Source organism: Chrysochloris asiatica, unplaced genomic scaffold, assembly GCF_000296735.1.
Source record: "Chrysochloris asiatica unplaced genomic scaffold, ChrAsi1.0 scaffold00290, whole genome shotgun sequence".
Taxonomy (NCBI): Eukaryota; Metazoa; Chordata; class Mammalia; order Afrosoricida; family Chrysochloridae; genus Chrysochloris; species Chrysochloris asiatica.
Genome location: NW_006408808.1, coordinates 1,798,948 through 1,813,160, shown reverse-complemented (window position 1 = coordinate 1,813,160; position 14,213 = coordinate 1,798,948). Strand labels below are relative to the sequence as shown.

The 14,213-nt window shown below is 41.4% G+C and overlaps 2 pseudogenes; one reads left to right on the top strand and one right to left on the bottom strand.

Annotated features, from left to right (window-relative positions):
- The first annotated feature begins 2,407 nt into the window (after positions 1-2,407).
- On the top strand, positions 2,408-2,770 carry LOC102819095 (annotated as a pseudogene).
- Positions 2,771-7,683: 4,913 nt separating this feature from the next.
- Positions 7,684-8,561, bottom strand: LOC102818727 (annotated as a pseudogene).
- Positions 8,562-14,213: the final 5,652 nt, after the last annotated feature.

The following is a 14,213-nucleotide window of genomic DNA, read 5'->3' as shown; positions in this document are numbered from 1 at the left end:
AATGGCATAATAATAATAGCTCCTATTTCTTGGGTAGTCACTATGCTCTAACCATGTGCTAAATGTTTTCCAAATATCTCATTAATCTGCACTAGAGCCCTAAAGCACATATAACAGTTACCTCGTTTGATAGATGAGGAAATGGAGAATCTGGATGCTGAAGCTGTTTGCTCAAGATTGCATCGCTGGTGAGAAGCAGACAGAACTTTTGACCCTAACCTTCTATCTTGTTGTCAGAGACACCAAAGTCTCATTCTGTCCTCTATGCTGTTGTTGTTATTGTTAATTGCCATAGAGTCGGTTGAGATGACCCCGTATAGGGTTTCTGAGGGGTGCCTGGTGTGTTTGAAACACCAACCTGTGGTTAACAGTGCAGTACTTATCTTACAAAACCAGTTGTGCTAGAGGATAAACAGTGGACTATAAGGTCAGCAGTTCAAGTCCACCAGCTGCTCAAGTCAAGTCAGTTCAAGTCACCAGACCCTTTTACAGGGTCCCTATGAGTCAGAAGCAACTCAAAGGCATTTAACAATAACAGAAGGTGGTCCGTGACCCTATGAATATGGATGAAGAGCCCTAGACTGTTAGGAGTGGCCACTTTCAGCCCTGTGATTGTTGTCCACTGCTAGCAGGTGGAAGCCATCAGTGTGAATCTCTCTAAAAGCCACACCCTATTGTTGTTGTTATTAAATGCTGTTGAGTCAGTTCCAATGGAGAGAGCAACCTTATACACAACAGAATCAAACCAGCCGGATCCTTAGCCATCCTCACAATCATTGCTGTATGACCCCATTGCTTCAGCCACTGTGTCAATCCATCTCACTGAGATTCCGCCTCATATTTACCAACCCCGCCACACTTAACAACAGCAACAGCAACAATTTTATCAATATGATGTCCTTCTCCAGGATCTAGTCCCTCCTGATAACAGTGAGACAATGTCTTGCCAAGGAGCATTCTGGTTGTACTTCTTCCAAGACAGACTTGTTCATTCTTCTGGCAGTCCATGGTATACTTAGTACAAAACAAGTTCTCTCCTGGTTGAAAGTTGAACATTCATGTGTTCCTAAGGTACTCATGAGACACAGCATGACATCTCTAGGTATTTGGAATCAACTTTCCATTTCTAGAAGATGACCCGTGTGTGGCAGACACAGCCGTTAGGGTTTTTCCATTTGTTGGCATGGAGCAGCTGCTTACATCTGCGCTGCTGTGTTCCATATGGAACAGGCTTTGGGGAGCAGGCAGAAGGTTGGTTAGTTATTTATTTATGAAGCTAGAAAACTACTACTTTTAAGATTTCAAAATGTTTGCCATCTAGAGTAGAGATTGTCTTGGCAACAAAGTCACCCTTGGTTCTAGAAAGTCCTTCCTGGTGGACACTGCTGATTAAGACTTCAAAGCCAATATTTAAATCTGGGACGTCACCCAGAGGCAAGATATGCAGCTCTTTTGTATTCTAGTTAGTCCTATAAATTGAAAGCATATGAAGACTGTCTGAGAGAATTTCTTATCCCCGAAAACTGAATTGGGAGTTCTGGTGTGGCATTGTAGAATAAACCCTGGACTGCTAACCACAACGTTCAAACCCATCAGCCACTCCTTAGAAACCCTACACAGGGTCACTATGAATTGGAACTGACTCAACAGCACTTAACAGTCACAACAAACAATCGTAACAAACACCGAATTTAAGCCATTCTGTGACTGGGGGTGAGGGGAGTATTGGTCTTTCTGGAGAGCTGTTGATCGTGTTTCTCATAGAGATTGAGAATGTTGGCCAAGGCAGGGCTTTTTATATGCAATTAGAAGAAAGGCTAGACTGGGCTTAGTAGAGCATTGTCCCCACTGTATGGTCACATCATACCAGCATCCCTGGACTTTACGAAGGTTCACTGGAGACTTTGTGAGGGTAGGGAAATTTTCTCTCCTTTTTCTAGAAGACCTCCATTTCTTGGTGAGTGAGTTAAGGTGATACCTGACTTGGGAAGTCTGAGAAATAGGTAACAGCTCTGAGGCAGAGTTCAGGACTCTAGACTCCGAAAGCATCCACTCCTGTAAGAAGAGGTAAGTTATGCTCTGTGAGATACTGCTGTAATTCCCAAGATTTCACTAAATTCTTGTTGAGAGAAAGGAGAAACTACAAGAGTGTATATTGGCATGGTTTGAGTTGACATCCCTTCACGTTCTAGTTGTGTGCTTTTGTCAAGTTAGTTCATTCCTATATTTATAAATATATCTCCTAACTCTTAAGATGAGAATAATAATTGTACCTAACTCAAAGTACAATTGCATACTGAATGAAAGTAAATTAGAATGTGAATGCCATTTTGGTATCTCCATGATTAACTGGCAACTTAGAAGAGCGAGCATTAGATGTTAAAAGCAGTATCATTGTGAAACCAAGATGGCAGACCCCATGGATCTGGAGTTGAAGAAGGCCTTTACATAGCTTCAAGTCAAAGTTATTGACAATGAACAGAAGGTGAAGTTTGCAGACATACCAATCAAACAGCTAATCAGAATGAAAAAGCATGTACATTTTACAGATACAGAGATTATGACTTTGGTAGAGGAGACTAACATGCATGAAGGTGTAGGTAGACTGTTTATTCTTCATTCCAAGGAGGTAATTCACAACCAGCTTCTAGAGAAACAGAAAATAGCAGAAGAAAATAGTAAAGAATTGAAACAAACAAACAAAAAATCCTTCCTTGAGGAAGCTAAGAATAACATTTGGGAGATGCTGATGGTACGAAGGGACCAATAGAAGGCCATGAGGGGAAGCTCTTCCTCCAGACAAGTCCATTCCTGGTGACAGTGGGCCCTGGGCAAGGAAAGCCTCAGCTCTGCTCTGATGGACATTTTACTAGGTGGCCTCGCTCCCCCACATTTTCTACATTACCTAGAGTTCCTTGCAGATCCAAACCCCATTATTTCCTATCCTGGCTCTGTCTGCCACTCCTGCCGGACACATCTGTCTCCCAGGGGTGTGGTGTGAACTCCCAGGTAAATGAAGGCAGGAGCCAGGACAACCAGGGAAGCTCTGTCTGAACCTACCATTGGTACCATGCTGGTCAGACTAATAAAGGCATCTGCCCCTCTCTGCTATGTCTGCTTTGCTTGAGCTGAGGTCTGAGAGGCAGAGGCTGACTTGTTTACCTCAACTCCTGTCAGTCTGTCTTCCAGGGCTGGGCTGGGCCCTGACTCCTTGCATACAAGTCGGTCCCTCCTTGGTGATTAGGGTCTTCTCTTTTCCTTTTTTCCCTTTCTTGTTCTTTGAGTAATTCTCTCAATTTCTGGGCTTACATGTAGTATACAGATTGGAAAGAAGGAAGACCAAGGTCTGGCTGAATTTAAATGAACACAAGAATAGTGATTCCTCTAGAACATTCTCTCACCACAAAGACAAAGAAGACGGCTTCTTCCCAAAGATTCCAAAAGGACATTTAATAATAATCAACAAGAAACCAGCCGTACATCCAAGTCTGTCTCCCTTTGACCATATCATGAGGAAATGGACACCGTAGCCTTAAGGTCTCCTGGGGGTTGGGGGCATTGTATGCTGGAGCTGACTTATACTAGCTTATAAGAGCCAGTTAGCCCATTTCCAGAAATTTTGTTGGAAGCCAATTGTTAAACACAACCATTATTAATTATATGAATTTACAGTGCAATTATATTAAAAACAAGGGTAATATTAAAAAAATAATAATAACCAACCTCATTGTCCACTGCCTTTATTTTAATATTGTTCCCAAACAGTTCAGTATATATGTTGATGGAACCGAGTATTCTTGTTTTCTTCTCCTTTGTTTTCTTCTTAGTAAAGAAAAGTCGTGTTTATTAATAGGATGACCATTGCAAAGTCTCTGAAAAAAACAAAAAAAATCATGAAAAAGGAATCTGTAACGGTATCACTTTAGTTAAATTTATTGTTAAACATAGTTTAAAAAGAGAAATGGTTTGCAATTTAATTCAGTAAATAGCACTGTAATGGAATTGTTGTTATTAAGTGATGTTGTTGTTAAGTGCCGTCGAGTCGGTTCCGACCCATAGCGACCCTGTACAGGGTTTCCGAGGGTGTAAATCCTTACGGGAATAGAAAGCCTCATCTTTCTCTCGCGGAGCGGCTGGTAGTTTCGAACCGCTAACCTTAAGGTTCGCAGCCCGATTCGTAACCACTACGCTACCAGAGTACATATTCTGAAACATGCTATTCATATTTTCCTTGTAGCAGAATTCTGTTGCTTCACTAATAAGACACCACTAAACAGGAACGACAAGGAGCTCTGGTGGTGGTAGTGGTTACAAGTTGGGATGCTAAACTCAAGGTCGGCAGTACAAAACTACCAGCCGTTCTGTGGGAGACAGATGAAGCTTTCTATTCCTGTAAAGATTTGCAGACTCAGAATCCCTGTACGGGCTTGCTATGAGTAGGAACTGACTCTGCGGCACATAACCACCAAACAGAAGGGACATATCCCCTCAGCAAATAAGCATTGTTCTCAAACTCTGGTCTTCCTTATCCTGCCAAGTTCCATTATTCAACTACCCCATTGCTAATTGTTCCAACTGCCAGATTTCAAAGAAATCAACACAAAGAATTCTGCAAAGTGCAACTGGGCATTTGACGATAAAATGTGATGGAAAACATGGTGTTAACTATAGGGAGAATCTCAGAGCAGCTTCCAACTTCATGAGCCATTAATGAAACGGAGACTCGAAACACACAGACATAGTTCTGGACTAAGCACAGTGTTATACATGATTTTCTGGCTGCATTTGATTAAGTACCTATACTTAAAAAAAATCCACTTGCCACTGCCATCGAGTCTTTACCAACTCCTAGCAGCCCTATTGATGTTAAGTGTAGTCGAGTCTGTTCATAGCGACCCTGCATAGGGTTTCAGAGGAGCAGCTGGTAAGTTTGATCTGCCCGCCGTGTGGTTCAAACTGACCTTGTGGTCCAGTGCATTATCCTGCAGCATCAGACCCAGAGTAAAACTGCCCCACCGAGTTTCCAAGATTAGAATCTTTACTCAAATAGATGGTCGTGTCTTTTCTCCCTCAGAGCCTCTGGTGGATTTGAACTGCTCACCTTTGCATTAGCAGCCACGTGCTTAACCATTGTGCTGCCAGGGCTCCTACATATACTTTTAATTATCTGTAAATTATAAATAGTATTTAAGTGATTTGGAGTATGGATCAAGAATCTAATGCTCAGGTTGCAATCCCAAGTCTACCCATATGTGACCAATTTAAGCTTCTTGAAACCTATGCTCCTCTTTAAATCTGTAAAACAGGGATAACAATGCTTGTCTCATGGGTTTCAAGTCATAATTTAATACATAATGTGCCTAGTACAATTCTCAAAATATCATTAGAATTATTTTATTATTCATTCACTTATCTGTGACCTTAGCTAGGAAAACTGAGGACACTGTCCACGTGCTGTCTCGTCCTCCAGTAGGTGAGCTTCTAGTGTGGCACTGGAGGATCAGCACTGGAGTACAGACCACAAAGTCAAACCCACGCGGCTCCTCAGAAATCCTATACAGGGTTGTCATGAATTGAAACCGACTTGACACCATTTCAGGACAGCAGCTCACAATGCAGCCTCCAGACTCCAGCAGCAAAAGGAGGCACCCAAACCCTCACGCTCGCTAGTATCCCTCGGTCAAAGAAAGTTACAAAAGCAAGCCCTGATCCAAGGAATGGAGAAATGGACTTGATCCCTAAATAGCACACCTAGTAGAACTTTTCATAATGATGGAAAAGTTTCATGTTGTTGTTGTTAGGTGCCAGCGAGTGGGTACCGACCCGTAGTGACCCTATTGCACAGCAGAATGAAACACTGCCCGATCCTGGGCCAACTTCACTACTGTTGTCACGCTTGAGTCCATTGATGCTGCCGCTTGGCCAGTCTATCTTGCTGGGGGTCTTCCTCCTTTTCTCTGACCCTCCACCTGACCAAACATGATATCCTTCTCCAGAGACTGGTCCCTCCTGACAATATGTCCCAAGTATGAGAGACGAAGTTTGGCCATCTTGGCCTCCAAGGAGCACTCAGGCTGCACTCCTTCCAAAATGGATCTGTTGGTTCTTCTGGCAACCCACGGCACTTTCAAATATTCTCCTCCAACACCATAACTCAAAAGCATCAATTCTTCTAATGGTCCAGGTTTCGCATGCATATGAAGTTATTGAAAATGCCATGGCTTGGGTCAGGTGCACGTTAGTGCTCAAGCTGACATCTTTGCTCTTAAACACTTGAAAAAGGTCTTGTGCAGCAGATTTGCCTAATGCAATATGTTACTTGATTTCTTGATGGCTGTTTCTGTGAGTGTTTGTTGACAGTTGATCCAAGAAGAATGAGGTCCTTGACAACTTCAGTCTTTTCATATTAGCGCAGTCCAAAAAGTAGCCCCTCACCACATGTGGCTGCTGAACATGTGAAACCTGCTTAGTGCAATCAAAGGGACTGGCCTTTTTCATTTTAATTAGCTTAAGTTTGCATTTAAATTGTCACATGTGACTGGTGGCCAGCATTTTGGATAATGCATCTCTAGATACAGAATCACCTATGGCATATTCTAGCCAAATATCTTCACGAATCCATCAGTGCTTCAAATATAACTTACAGTTGTTAGGAGATTAAGAGGTTTGGGAATACGCTAAAAGGCACAAGAAGAAGAACTTAGCCAAATTCAGAAAGTGAGGGGTTTCACAGCACACCTGTCCCAGTGGTTCCAACAAAAAGGTGCCATGATGGATTGTAAAGGAAGAAGAGATATACTAGCCAGATATACTTCTTAATAGCATTGCTGGATAAAACAAAACTGCTGTAAGGATCTTTTTAGACGTTTGAACGTTTGAATATGGTGATGTGGTGGGTAAAGCACTGGGATGCTGAGAGGTCAGTGGTTCAAACACACCTGCTTCTCCTCAGAAGAAAGGTGAGGCTATCTGCTCTCGTAAAGTTTAATAATCCTGGAAACTGTAGAAGGGTCGCTATGACTCAGAATCAAATCGTTTTATTTTTCATTTTTGTACTTCTTAATGGAAGTTGTATACAGGATTATTTTACTCCTTCTCAATTGTGTCTTTCTTTTATTTGCCCTCTTCCTTTCCAACTTGGCAAGATTTGGCTTTTTGTTCAAGGATCCTTTTGTGGTCTTTGTCCAGTTTTAGCCTAGTGATCACCACCTTGCTGAAGTGAATGGCCACATGGACAGTTGTGCTTTGTCTCGCTGCACCCATCCAATGCAGATGACATGTTTCTTGCTGTACACCTGGACTACTTTGCCAATTTGCTGACCTTTGTAGTGTTCTCATACAACCTGAACTTCATCATCCTTTCGGGTGGGCATGGACCGAGCTTTGTATTTCGGTCTCAGTTCCTTGGAAAAGGGGAAGACAGAATCTTCTTGTGAATGTGGGAAGGTGCACTGAAGTGCCTGTTACGAGTTTTGCTCTTCTCAGAAATCATAAAAGGATTGAACTTCATTTCGGCTGCTGTCACTTCAGCGATGGCCGCAGTAAAGAACTACAAGTTTGTTGTGTTTCTGTAAGTTTCCTTTGTTTGGTCAGAGGCAGCTGTCCTTTAATAGAGTGACATCAGACAGCAGGGTTTTCAGTCGGGAGCCACAGGGCCTGACAGCCGCCACCACATGGCAGTTTCTATAGTAACTGTATGTTCAGGAGATGTGCCCAGGTGAAGAGGGGCTGGACATCCAGCCACACAGTCACAGTGAGCTCTTCACTGCCTCCTTGCCAACAGCTGGGACAGACTGGGTGGGGCATGGAGTCGGGAGCCCCCCAGAGCAGCACAGCAGGTGCCTCATGTGAGGCTGTGACGCTGGGGGCGGTGGTGCTGAGCTGGGCATCATTCAGCTTGAAGACACTCTCCACCACAGACAGCTCCGTGCTGGTGGAGTCCAGGTCACAGAAAATCATTCCCCACCATCCCTGCTCAGAGCGATCTCGCTGCCTCCGTTCACAGTGCAGTGCCGCCTGACAAGGAGCACCGAAGGAGAGCAGACAGCTTGTCTTCATCTTCAATTGAAGTCTTGGGATGCAGCAGCCATCCTTGATTGCTGAAAATAAAGTAGCTTCCCACTAGCACCAGGTCAGCCAGGGTCTGCTCTAGACTTCCACCTTTAGTACATCAGCAAGGATTTCTTCTGTCTCCCTGTCCAGGACTGGGTGGACCAAGGCCACATAGTCACTGTAGGTAGTGACGCTGCCCTGGGCTGAGAGCCATTCCTCCACCCAACAGATCTGCACTGAGTCGGGGAGGGAGTTGTGAATGTGTCACAATTCCTGGTCAGTGTTGTTGTTGTGCACCAGGACAACTTGTCTGTTCCCCAAACACAAGCTCCCAATGATCTGACAGCAGAGATGGATGTGTATACCACGAGGGTGATATCAGCGAGACCACCCTCAAACACACTGTAAAAGTTCTCTGATCCCCCAATGGCCACCAGGCAGTAGGTATTGGTGAGCTTAGCAAAGCAGCTGATCTCACCGTTGTTCTCAAAAGACACCAGGATTGCCATGAAGTCTGGGAGCGAATAACCCAAGTCGCCACAAGTTCTAGACCCAGCAACAGTGGTTTTGTTTTGGTTTTTTGTACAATGACATAAAAATACACTAAAGTGGCAAGGTCAAGTCCTGGACTGGAAAAAGTAAGTTTAGAACAGTATGCTGGTAAAGAAAATCACATACAAATATAAGTATGTATATAAATACATTAAAAAAATATAGAAAGAGTAAGGAACGTACGTATACATTAAGGTATCAAACAGGATTCTGGGTGATGGGTAGGTGAAGTTTTATCTGCTTGGTAATTTTTTTGCCTGAATTTTCTGTTTTTTTACAAATATAAAAGCACTGCTTCTATAATAAGATATAATAATGATATATAAATATACATAAAATATAAATATATAATAAAATATAATAGTAACATAACAAGTGACCGTCACATTACATCCACCTTTCCCTGTGTGTCAGAGCAGAACATGTGTTCCGTAGAGTGACCTTTCAGAAGCAGATGGCCAGGCCTTTCTTCTGTAGCACCTGGTTGGGCTGAAATCATCAAGTTTTGGTTAGTAGCTGAACACTTAACCCTTGGCACTACCCAGGTGGTGTCCTAGAAAGGAGCTATAAACTAACAAGTAAATGAGAGAGAAGACTTCTAAAGTGCATCAGTATTGCCAAAGATAAGTAGCTATTTTTACTGTTTGTTCAGGAAATGTTTCATCATGATAATGCAGCAAATTCTTTCCACAGACTCGGTGAGGCCTACGAGGCTCAGCAGCTGGTGAGAGGACTTAGCTAATCTTGAAGATCTGGTGAGTGTATCACTTCCTTAGGACGCCATAGGAACTCCAGTCATCAATTTAAACTAGTTAATCGTATACCCCACTGGGGGACATGTCCTAGTATGAATCATTCATGCAGGCTTTTAGTTATAATGTTGCTTAGTTTCTCTCAGAAATAATGGCCTAGAGGACTGAATGCTGGGTAACAGAGAAAGTGACTGAATTGATGCACACCTTGCAGGCTGTCAAACAAATAGGAAATGTGTTACGTATATAATTAATAGCAACATTGTAAAGTTTCATCAGAAACTGATAATACAGTGCTTTCTTTAAAAGTGTTTTTCTCTTTAGTGATGCACACGTATGTTAAAGTACATCTGGAAAGAAACATATAATATTTATAAATGGTTATCCTTTCTGCAGTGATTCACTGAGGGTACTCAGTGGAAGTTTCATTAACATTTTTGTTTGTTTGCAGAAAGCATATTCAGGACTATCAATTAAAACAACAAACTTATGATGGGCACTTATTTTTTTACAACATCTTGCATAATTGCCAAATTCTCATTATTGTTTAAAACATCTAGACTGCCACTAGTTTGCTTTGGAGTGACGTGACTATCTTAAAAAATAAACATGTAGTAACATTTCCGAGTTGCAAGCCCATTTGGGTAGCTTCATCTTTCTAGCAGTCAACTGAATAATTAAATAGCAAAGCAAGAGTTTTTATTATCCCCCAAATCTACAATTGAGCATTTGCAATGGAACAAATGAATATATTTCTCTTTGAGTTCCATTAAAGAGAATGAAGACTTTTAAAGTCTAGCAAACAGCAGTTGTTCAAGTGTTAAATTCTATCAAATAAAATTAGGTGAAATCAAATTTTCTCCCCATTTGTATACTTTATGTCTTCGTTAAATTGCTTCTTCTGAGATACAACAGGCTGTTGTACCTGTCCCCTAAGTTCCAAAGCATTAAACCCATCCCTCTCCTGTCTAACTGCCATTAATGTTTTATGCATCTTCCCTTAGATTTGAGAGTAAACATGAGCTTTTACAAAGTCACAGAATTATTTTCTAAATAATCTTTTATTGCCAGCAGATATCAGGCTGATTAATATCAAATCCTTAACTGTTTCATTAGAGTTAATTTGCAAATGATCTATAATACGATGTTTTGGTTATGTTCTTGTTGGGTGCTGTTGAATCTATTCTAACTCATCACAACTCCATGTGACTAAGCAGAGCTGCCTGGCACAGTTTCTTTGGCTGTTCTCTCTACATTGTCTTCATCGAAGCCCTAGGTGGGTGTAAGTCAAGCCACCAACTTTTCTGGGAGCAGTGAAGTATTTAACCAATACATCACCTTGTTTTAATTTTAGATAAAGAATAATTAGGATTTTGTATACAGTTTGCTCTTCACCTATATATGAACACAAAGCCATCTCAGTTCACTTGTCCATGAATCTTCCCAGAGTACTGTAAATAATACAATAATAATTTGTAAACTACTGTTTACAAAGTATTCTGACTAAATGAGGAGGGTAGAGAGTATCACATAATCAGAAATGCAAAGCATTTTTCGAGTTTGAAAGTACTTGCATGTTTTTCTCATTTTCTATGAATTGGCTGCCAGCAATATGTTGAACACCATTCTAGGTGTTAGCGATATATCAGTAAACATACAAGCTCTTGTATAATTTACAGCCTCACTGGTGTAGAGAGTTAAGCATCAGGCTGCTAACCGCAAGAGCATCGATTCAAACCCACCAGCTGCTTTGCAGGAGAAAAATGAGGCTGTCTACTCCCAGAAAGACTTGCAAAGGAGCAGTTACCTTCTGTCCTATAGATTTGTGGTGATTAGGAATCGACTCAGTGGCTGTGGATTTGGTTTGGTTAGGAGTAGCAGGGATTTAAAACTGTCATGTAATGCATCAATTAATCACTTACACTCATGAGGTGAGATATGAAGGAGAAATACAGGAAGTAGTAAGAGTGTGTGTAGGTAGAGCTAAGATGGTGACTTAGTTAGACACCCCAAGTCATTCCTCCACAACAAAGACCCAAGAAACCAAGTGAAACAGATATAGAAGATAATTGTGGAACCCTGAACATCAAATAAAAGGAAAAAGAAATAGAGCAAACATGGATTAGAAGGAGAAACTGAACAAAAGAAGCTCTTGAAGAGTGATATGCGCCTGCTGCAAGCAGTGCTCTAGGGTGAAAAGCATGAATCGGCAACTTCCCTGAATTCCCAATAAGAAAGGGACATAGACACAGCCAGCAAATCCAGAGTGAAGCAAGGTGAATAGAATACAAGCTAGATCTAACGATGGAAAGTATAAGCTAGCAAGACCTGCAAAGTCTCAGGTGACCACAGAGCAGGGAGGGATAGAACCACTCACCAGTGTGTGTTCCCTGGCCATTTGAGAAGAGAAAGCTTGTGAGGGTGGGGGCCAGAGATGCTGGACCCCAGGCAGTTCCAACCTACCTCTTTACATTGATTTGGGGTGGAAATCAGAGAACCAACTGTACTAAGCCAAAAGTACACCTACATCCTCATTGGTGACCGCTGACCAAAGACGTGCATGCTCCCCATCTCCCCCTACACCCTCCTCAGAGTTGTGGTCTTGACTCATACAAGAGGTACTGTGCCCCTCTGCTGACCCTCCCCCAGCCTGTCCCAACCACAGCCCCCCATTGTTGAAGTCTTATTGGCAGAAAACTTCCCTAATATTATGAAAAATAAGAAAATCTGCATATGATACAGTCCAAATAGGATAGAGCCTGAAAGAAAATCACCAAGACATATAATCAAACTTACTAAAACCAAAGACAAAGAACAAATTCAGAGCGCAACTTGGGAAAAATTAAATGTTATTTACAAAGGGGGACCAATAATACTAAGCTCTGATTTTTCAGTAGAAACCATGCAGGTAAGAAGGCAATGAGATGACATAAAGAAAACCATCCAGTTTGATCCAGTCAAATTGTCTCACAAGCGTTGTGGTTGTTGTTAAGTGCCAGGGAGTAAGTTCTAACTCACAACGACCCCATATAGTGTTTCTGAGGAGCAGCTGGTAGGTTTGAACTGCTTACCTTGTGGTTAGTAGTCCAGTGCTGATCTTACATCACCACTCCAGGAAAATTAGGACATTTCCAAATAAAGAGAAATTAAAAGAATTTATACAAACCAAGCCAACTTTAAGGAGCTCTGGTAGCTTAGTGGTTACGAATCAGGCTGCTAACATCAAGGTCAGCAGTTCAAAACTACCAGCTATTCTGTGGGAGAAAGATGAGGCTTTCAGCTCCTGTAAAGATTTACAGCCTTGGAAACCCTGTGCAGGGTCCCCATGAGTCGGAACCGACTCCACAGTTGGAACCAACTCCAACAACAAGCCAACTTTGTATTATCTGTCTTTCAAACAGAGAACCAACAACATCAGACAACAACCTGAGATTAAGGGACATGACAGCATCAGGACATCAGTCTCTGGTTAGGTTTATTTTAAGTAATTAATCTTTGGGGTGTCATAGTAAATTGTGTTGTTTTCCTAATTTCCTTTTCAGAGTTCTTTTTCTTAGTGTAGCGGAATCTGACTAATTTTTGTATGTTGATCTTGTACCCTACCACTTTTTTTCCTTGGATTAGTTTCAGTAGTTTTCTTGTTGAGTTCAATATATAGTATCCTGTGTGGTGCTGTGGGTTAATGCACTGGACTTCAAGGTCATTTGAATTGCTAGGTCGGCAGTTCAAGCTCACCAGTCACTCCTTGGGAACCCTATGCAAGGTCAGAACTGACACTAAGTCATTTAGCAACAACAGTCATCTGCAAATAGAGAAAAGTTTCACTTCCTTACCGATTTGGATGCCTGTTTTTCCTGTTCTTATCTTATTGCTATGGCATGGATTTCTATTACAATATTGAATAGGAATGGTAATAACATGTATCCATGTCTGGGTTCTCATTCACAAAAAGAATGGGTTCAATCTCTCTTCATGGAGATTAATGTTAGTCATTGGTTTTGTGTTTGTTATTGTTGTAGTCAGTGCCATCGAGTCAGTTCCAACTCATAGTGACCCTGCACAGGGTTTCCAAGGAGCAGCTGGTAGGTTGGAACTGCTAACCTTGTGATTAGCAGTCCAGTGCTTGTTCTATAGCACCACACCAGGATGCGCTGTTAATTCGTTAATTCTTTCTTTTTTTGCTGAATGTTTTTGTTTGTTTGTTTGTCTTTATCAAGAATGGATATCTGATTTTGTCAAATCTTTCTCTGCCTCAATTGATATGATCATGTGGGTCTTTCCTTTTGTTTATTTATTGATTGTTTTTCTAATGTTTAACCACCTTGCATTGCTGGTATGAATCCCACTTGATCATGATGTTGAGAACTTTTGCATCTGTTTTCATGATGGATGTTGTTAGATGTCTTTGAGTCAGTACTGACTCTCAGCAACCTTATGCACACAGAAGGGAACACCCCGGTCCTGTGCAGTCTCACAGATGTTACTATACATGAGGGATGTTGATCTATGATTTTCTTTTTTAGTGATGACTTTACCTGATTTTGGTATTAGACTTATGATTGTTTCATAGGATGAGTTTGGGAGTATTCCATCCTTTTATATGTTTGAAACAGTTTGAATAGAATTGGTGTCAACTCTTCTTTAAATGTTAGGTAGAATTCTCCAGCAAAACCAGGACTTTTTTTGTTTAGAGTTTTTTATGTGACCTATTCAGTTTCTTCTTTTGTGATGACTCTGTTCAAATTTTCTACCTTCAGTTGAGTTCATTTGGGTAGGTAGTATGTTTCTAGAAATTTGTCCATTTCTTCTGGGTTTTCAAATTTGTTGGTGTACAATTCTTCATAGTATTCTGTTGTT